Below are 8,243 nucleotides of genomic sequence, written 5' to 3'. Positions count from 1 at the left end.
TGGACACTTGTATCAACGAATTTCTTTTTCGTAGAAATATCATGGGAATCATTTTGCAAATAGAATGCAGCAGCTGTGTAAAGGATCTTTTAAAAGGCAAACATAATTATCCTGTATTGGAAATAAATTAATATTATAATAATTTCTTAATTAATACTTATTCAAAGTATTAAAGATCTTATTCTTTCTGCATAGGTGTGCAATAAATGTACTGGAAAAGAGAGCGTATGATTTTTCAGTACGATAGGAAGAATCCAACAACACTTAATCATGAAAGATTTAGGAAGACACCGGTGAAATTGTTCCGTTCTCACACTGGAAGGAAACCATGTACAATAATATTCTATCGAAAGAATTGAAGAAAGAATGCATCCTGATTATTACGAATTTAAAAGACAAATAGGAATCATATTATATTCAGAATTCTTTTCTTGTACAAATTGTATTGCCAAGCCTCGTACCAGGTAAAGAAAGATATTACTGTCAATCGACTTACTAGAAAATATTCAAGACTTGTATCAACGAATTTCTTTTTCGTAGAGATGCCATGTGAATCATTTTGCAAATAGAATGCAGCAACTGTGTAAAGGATCTTTTAAAAGGCAAACATAATTGTCCTGTATTGGAAATAAATTAATATTATAATAGTTTCTTAAAAAATATTTATTCAAAGTATTAAAGATCTTATTCTTTCTGCATAGGTGTTCAATCAATGTACTGAAAAGAGAGTGTATGATTTTTCACTACGATAAGAAGAATCCAACAACACTTTAATCATGAAAGATTTAGGAAGACAGTGGTGAAAGGGTTCTGTTATCACCCTGGAAGGAAACCATTTATTATAATATTCTATCAAAAGAATTGAAGAAGGAATGCATCTTGGTTATTATAAATTTAAAAGACAAATAGGAAATACATTACATTAGGATATTCCTAACATATATAAAGTATATTACTTAGCATTGTACCGGTTAATTGAAAACACTATTATACATCGACTGTCAATAATTTATTTAAAGGAAACTATTCTTTTTAAATAATAGATTGTTAAAGCAGAAAGCCCATAAATAAGAAATATTGAAAAATTGTCTTAATTTCACAAAGCTAAAGGAGAAGAAAATAATGCTGTCAGAAAATTAAATTCTACTGGTCATCAAAGTCTTTTACATGCTTTTTAAGATCTAACTGTACTTTTGCTATATAATTTTCAATAACGATCGTTCATTATTTAAAGGTACGTTGATAGAAAAGAAATACTAAATACATACTAGTATAATACTAGTATCTTTTCTAATATATACAACAGAGAATGTACTGTAGATTTTTCATTTTTACATGAGATAGTGTAACAAACTAATAGTTTCATTTCTTTTGTAGGGTTTTTTGTGCAATTTCTTAAATGAAAAAGAGATTAAAGGATTATTCTAGTAGCACAAAATTTGGGTAGAAAAGAAGAAAACTGTATTATCATGAAGAAACATATCACACTTTTATGCCGCATTGTGGTGGCATTACATAATATAAAATGTATTTGTTGTTTCGTTTAACGATTGCTAGATAAATCTTCTTTTAAATAATATGCTTATATATTTGATACCAGGTGTGATTTTATAAGTGAAAATACGAAATGAATTATTTACTACATATATCTATAATTTAAAGCGCAGAGTAGTGTTTTAATAGCTCAATAATGTAACAAATTCATTGTAATTTTTAAGACGATGTCATACCACGATTGTACATTTAATATTTCTTATAAATACATATTTTCTAAAAATATTTCTGCATTAGCATATTTTATTTACATATACGTAAAGTAGAATATAATTAATTTAACTATCAATAATGAATTAAAAAAAAATTTTAATGTTTGGCGAATTTTATAGACTCCTTGGAATAATGTAATAAGAGATAATTAAAAAAAAAAAAATGATAAAAGATATCACATTATTCTAATTTTCGTCACAGTAAAATATCTTATTTAGGTCACTATTGAGAAATATTAATATTCTAATTTTTTGTGAAAAAATGATTATTTATATTCTCTTCCTTTTTTTCTATATTCATAGAAGTAATATTATAAAAGACTATAAATAATATTTAATAGCTTGGAAAAATATTAATGAATGTATTTATCAATATATTTAATATATCTATATATACTGTGAAAGGCATTTAAATGCCACCCTCGAATCAAAATTTTGACGTTTTTCTGATTTCCAATAGGAATCCATATGTTCCGGTATTTTAAATCCGGTACTTTAAATTTCTCGTGACGTCACAAAAATGAAATTTTGGTAACAGGATCACAGGATGATACAAGAGCTCTTCGAAGAGAGTAGGAAACGAGAGCGCTGATTGGTTGATAAATAGCCAATCAGCTCTCAATAGATGGCCTAGAAGAGCGCTGATTGGTCGATAATTAGCCAATCGGCTCTTAATAGAGTTCTGATTGGTTGATGCTGGGTTGATTATCAACCAATCAGCGCTCTCGTTTCCTACTCTCTTCGAAGAGCTCTTGTATCATCCTGTGATCCTATTACCAAAATTTCATTTTTGTGACGTCACGAGATACGATTTAAAATACCGGAACATATGGATTCCTATTGGAAATCAGAAAAACGTCAAAATTTTGATTCGAGGGTGGCATTTAAATGCCTTTCACAGTATATATAGATATATTATATATCGATAAATACATTTATTAATATTTTTCCAAGCTATTTACTATTGTTTATTAATGTTAATATTCTCCTATAAAAAAATATTTTTATAGGACGTTTGTTTAAACAATTGCACAAAAATTAAAATACTGCTATAATATAATCATAATTTTTATTTATTTCGAATATTATATGCGCATACATATGCTACGAACATTTAAGCGACAATAGAAACTTTTATCGATTATTAACAATTATTTTAATATTCTAATACACTCTTTTTTATTTCAATTTATTGAAACACATGTGTACTGGTTTAAAAATTACTTATTTATTAGTATACTTTAAATATTAAATTATTTCTATGTGATATTCTTTTCGATGAAAATTTCCATACGTTACAAAAAATGTACATTAGCTTAAACAATTACATAAAAATTAAAAGAATACTAAAATGAGAACGTTATAATCATAAATTTAATTGTTTAGGTGGATTATTCTCTTTTTACACATGCGCAGCGTTAGGAAAGTCATATAAATAAAATTTAATAAAACAAATTTTATAGAGGATAATGACTCAGTCTAACGACAAATTTCGGAGAGGAAGGATAATAAATCGTATACTCCAAGTTTTTAAGCAACAATAGACGCTTGCATCAATTAATTACAAATTATTATAATGCACTTATGCACTCTCTTTATGTTACAGTAAATTTTACGCTCGAAGTAATCACTGCGCAGAAGCATTAGAATAATTACTTCAAATAGATAAAAATACGAAAATAATAACGTTTTAATCTTAAATTTTATTAAATAGGCTTATTATTCTTTTTATACACGTGCTCAACGTTCGGAAGATCTTGTAAACAACTTTCACCAAAAGAACTTCAACCGAGGACAATGTCTCAGATTAACGGTGGATTTAGAGGAGGAAGAATCACAGAAGATATACTCCGAGCTTTTTAACAACAATAGACATTTTTATTGATTAACTAACAATTATTATATTGCACTAATGCACTCTCTTTATATTTCATATTATTTAGACACATATATGTACTAGTATAGGCATTACATACTTATTAACATATTTTTGAATATTAATCAATATTAATCAATAATAATTTATTATTCTTTTCGATGAAAATTTCCCCCACCAAAGTCACCACTACACAGGATCGTTTAAAAAAATGTACATTAGTTTAAACAATTACATAAAAAATAAAAGAATATTAAAATAAGGACGTTATAATCTTAAATTTTATTGATTAAGTAGATTATTTTATATTATACACACGTTTAACTTTCGGAAGGTCCTGTAAACAACTTTCACCAAAAGAACGTCAACCGAGGACAATGTCTCAGATCAACGGTGAATTTCGAGGAGGAGGGAGCATAGAACATATACTCCGAGTTTTTAAGCAACAATAGACACTTGCATCGATTAATTAACAATTATTTTAATGCACTAATGCACTCCCTTTATGTTACTGCAGAATTTTATTCTCGAAGTAATCACTGCGCAGAATCATTAAAATAATTACATCAAATAGATAAAAATACGAAAATCATAACGTTTCAATCTTAAATTTTATTGATTAGGTGGATTATTCACTTTTTACACATGCGCAACGTTAGAAATGTCATATAAATAAAATTTAGTAAAAGAAATTTTATAGAGGACAATGACTCAGATCAACGGTTGATTTCGAGGAGGAGGGATCACAGAAGATATTCTCCGAGCTTTTTAACAACAATAGACATTTATATCCAATAATTAAATATTATTTTAATGCACTAATGCACACTCTTTATGTTACAGCAGAATTTTATCCTCGAAGTCATCACTGCGCAGAATCATTAAAATAATTACATCAAATAGATAAAAATACGAAAATCATAACGTTTCAATCCTAAATTTTATTAAATAGGCTTATTATTCTTTTTATACACGTGCTCAACGTTCGGAAGATCCAGTAAACAACTTTCACCAAAAGAACTTTAACAAAGGATAATGAATCAGATCAACGGTGGATTTCGAGGAGGAGGGATCGCAGAACATATACTCTGAGCCTTTAGACAACAATAGACGCTTGCATTGATTAATTAACAGTTATTTTAATATATTAATGCACTCCCTTTATGTTACAGCAGAATTTTATTCTCGAAAAAATTATTGTTAATGCACTTGCAGGTTTTTACAGGTACCATGGATCATTCATGGCATCTTTGTAAAACTAAAATAATCTTTTCTTTTTCTTTTTCAGGTTCGTTTCCAGGCCTACTTTTCTTTTTATTCCCTATCCCTTTGTTTTTTTTTGCAGGTTAATTAGGAGGAGGACCCACCCACACGAGGACCACACGAGGACCACACGAGGACCACACGAGGACCGCACGAGGACCGCACGAGGACCACACGAGGACCACACGAGGACTTAGTTATAATAAAGTATAGTGTAAGTTAATTATTTGTATAAAGTAATGTATAATTTTAATCTATTTATTCTTCTCCCATGTATATTTTTTTGAGCGAATGTGAAACTTTAATTATAAGTAGGTATATATTTATACCTTATTATATATACTTATATTATAAGTAGGTATAATATTTTTTTATTGTTAGTGATAAAATATCACGATAATTATTTCATATATTTTCTACCACAAAAATAAAATAACATTCATTTGTACGATAGTCCTATTATAAGAAATTGAAAAGTACGTTCTGAATGATTTGATTAATATATTATTTGCGAAATACAGTTATATTATGTATTTCGTTTAATGAAATTTTTAAAATAATCTAGTGTAGAAAAAACATGATTTTAAAACGTTTACTTAAGGCATATGCTTATTATACTCTGTCCTATTTATCCACGCCGTACATGCCTGTAAAATTGTACATAAGTCCTACCTATAAACTCTTATACTAGTAGATCTTCACCAATAAATCGAATTAATTAAATAAAATCTATTCAACTAAAAGTAAATACATTTCAGAAAATTTATGTTCGTTTTTATAAGCAAACAACGTATTTGTTTTTGCGACAAGTTATAAATATTAAGTATCTAAAAATTATTTACTTCGAAAAATTTAATCGAGACACTTATTTTTTGTTAAGTCTTATTTCATATTTCAATTATGTCGAAACGGGGGTAAGAGGTAAACTTTCAAACAGTTAAGGAAGTGAATATAAGAACGTTGCTATTCTTGAGAAATCGATACAATCAGTGGGACAATCTTCCGACCCAGTGGGGGGATAAATTTTAAATGATAGAAATCAAAAATGAATGCTGTCTTAGTCAATAATTACTCTTAAGAAGCAATCAACGTGTAGGCAAGGGAATTGAATCTAGCAGTTATTTCTTTATACATAAGTAGTAAATTTGCAATTTCAATAACCTTACTCAAATTACATAATTTCTTTTAATTGTAAAAATTCTTTAACCGAATTTTTATTAAAACTGAAAATATATACAGTACATTAACTTTAGCAATATTAAAAATTACATTTATATTTGCATTTACATGTTAATTGTCACAGTGACTTTATTGCATAACTTGCAATGGCGCTAACACGAATTTGTTATTATTATGCATCATATATTATATTAAAATATTATTTGGAAAAGATAAGTTCTATATAGCTACATGAAATGCATTTATCTTACTGGGGGATTATAGGTAACCCTCAAAGTGCAGAAATGCATTTATTTGTGTTGACTCGATTAATAAAATCCAGAGATAGTGCAATTGAAGATAGCCTTTTATCGCGTGTAAAATTACTTAAAAAACCAGCTCAATACAAAAAAATGCCAGGACAAATCAAAACAGGACGATTTTATACAATCTTACAAACAAAATTTTTTTAATCTATCTAGGACAAACACAAAAACGCATACTGAAAAATTCGAGACTGTACTGGTTTACTTTTCTTTTATTTGAAATATTTCAATACGGCAAATTGCAATATGCGTGCATAATATTTAAGTATATATGTTATAATTATTTATTTAAATAAAACTACATTTATATGTTTTATGTGACATTAATTTCCTCTGTGAAATTAATTTTCCACTGCAGTAATGATAATAATATTGAAAAGTTTAAATATATGGAAATTTATTTAAATTATCTTCTTCTTCTTTTTATTAAGACTTTGTCCTGTTATAGCTTTTATTGCTATTTCCAAGAGTGCTTTATTGTTTTTACCGAGGGTAGGTTACTAGCCTCATCCTCATATAATATTTAAATATGTTTCTGATAATCATGATTTCGCCGATCATCGATTTGACCCCTGTAGGCTTTGAGCTAACTTACAACTAGTATTGGTTGCCGGTGGTGGCTATGACACATTTAACGTTTGAACATTCATTTCTGTAACAGGATATATCAATCTTAAAAATTATTTGGACTTTGATCATCTCTTCAACAATTTTTATGCTATTTCTTTTAGAAGTAACTTTCTTGAGATTGATGACAGTCAAATTGAATTAACTTTTATCGTAATACTTCTTATGAAATAGTATCTGTAAATACACATTAAATGGTTGCTTAAGAGAATCTGTCTTTTGATAAAACTTACTAAAACTAAATTTGTTAAAGTAAAACTTTATAAACAGAAGGAACTATATCGAAATAATTTTTCTTATATTGTTTTCTTTTAATTTATGAAAATAATTATATTATCCGAATTTGAGAAGGTATGAGAAAAATAATTTTCTATTTTTTAAGATAAGAGATTTAAATTATAAAAACTAAAATATTTTATAAAATTTTTAATCGATCTTTTCTTTTTGCGACCTAAAATATTAATTAAAATTATGTTTTAGACATTTCGTTATTCAGTCTTGTGTACGTTTAATTTATTTCAACGCTCAATTTTTATCTCGTTGTAGGCAAGAAATGTCTAACCTAAGAAGTCACTTAAGAAAGGACAAAAAATTTCTTGCTGCCAAGGTTGAAAAATTTGGCATACTAAGTTTATCGAGACCGCTAATTATAAATTAAAATTGGAGATAACACAAAAAGAAAAAAATTGATCTACCATGGCAAACATATATGTTTAAAAAAGATCAAATTAGATTGAAATCTGGTATACTAATGTTTTGAAATTACTTGTTACGAATTGAAAGTAAAAATATAAAATAGATTCAATATAGTGGACATATATATATATATATATATATTGAAAAAATTGTATATTTTTAAACAAAATATAAAACGTATCATTTTCGTAATTATACCATCCTATAATAATAATTGTAAGATTAAGCTTATTATATTAACCCGATTGCTCATAATTATAGTTTATCAATATACCAACTTTCATAACAATAACCGATGCGCACCTCTAAGCACTTAATTCCTGTTCATTTAAATTAATTAAAGTATTAGTTAAATAATGCCTGAATAGATATGTTTGCGACCACCTGCAACCTGCATAAACTTATTCCTCAGTTTTCAAAATCTACAAATAGTTCTCTAACTGTATTTTAATCAAAGAATTTTACTAAGCTTTTACATTACATTCATTATCATCAAGATTTTCTTCAAGATATATATTATCTATATAATGT

General features: G+C 27.3%; 1 long non-coding RNA gene across 1 annotated transcript; it reads left to right on the top strand.

Annotated features, from left to right (window-relative positions):
* Nucleotides 1-1,200: 1,200 nt before the first annotated feature.
* LOC122520410 lies at nt 1,201-1,451 on the top strand. The gene is made up of 2 exons (XR_006304527.1): nt 1,201-1,234; nt 1,378-1,451. It is a non-coding gene; the product is annotated as an uncharacterized LOC122520410 (long non-coding RNA).
* The last annotated feature ends 6,792 nt before the right edge of the window (nt 1,452-8,243 follow it).

This window comes from Polistes fuscatus, unplaced genomic scaffold, assembly GCF_010416935.1.
Source record: "Polistes fuscatus isolate 324 unplaced genomic scaffold, CU_Pfus_HIC Scaffold33, whole genome shotgun sequence".
NCBI classification, from domain to species: Eukaryota; Metazoa; Arthropoda; class Insecta; order Hymenoptera; family Vespidae; genus Polistes; species Polistes fuscatus.
Note: the sequence above shows the minus strand (reverse complement) of the source record. Positions and strands in the feature narration are given on the sequence as shown.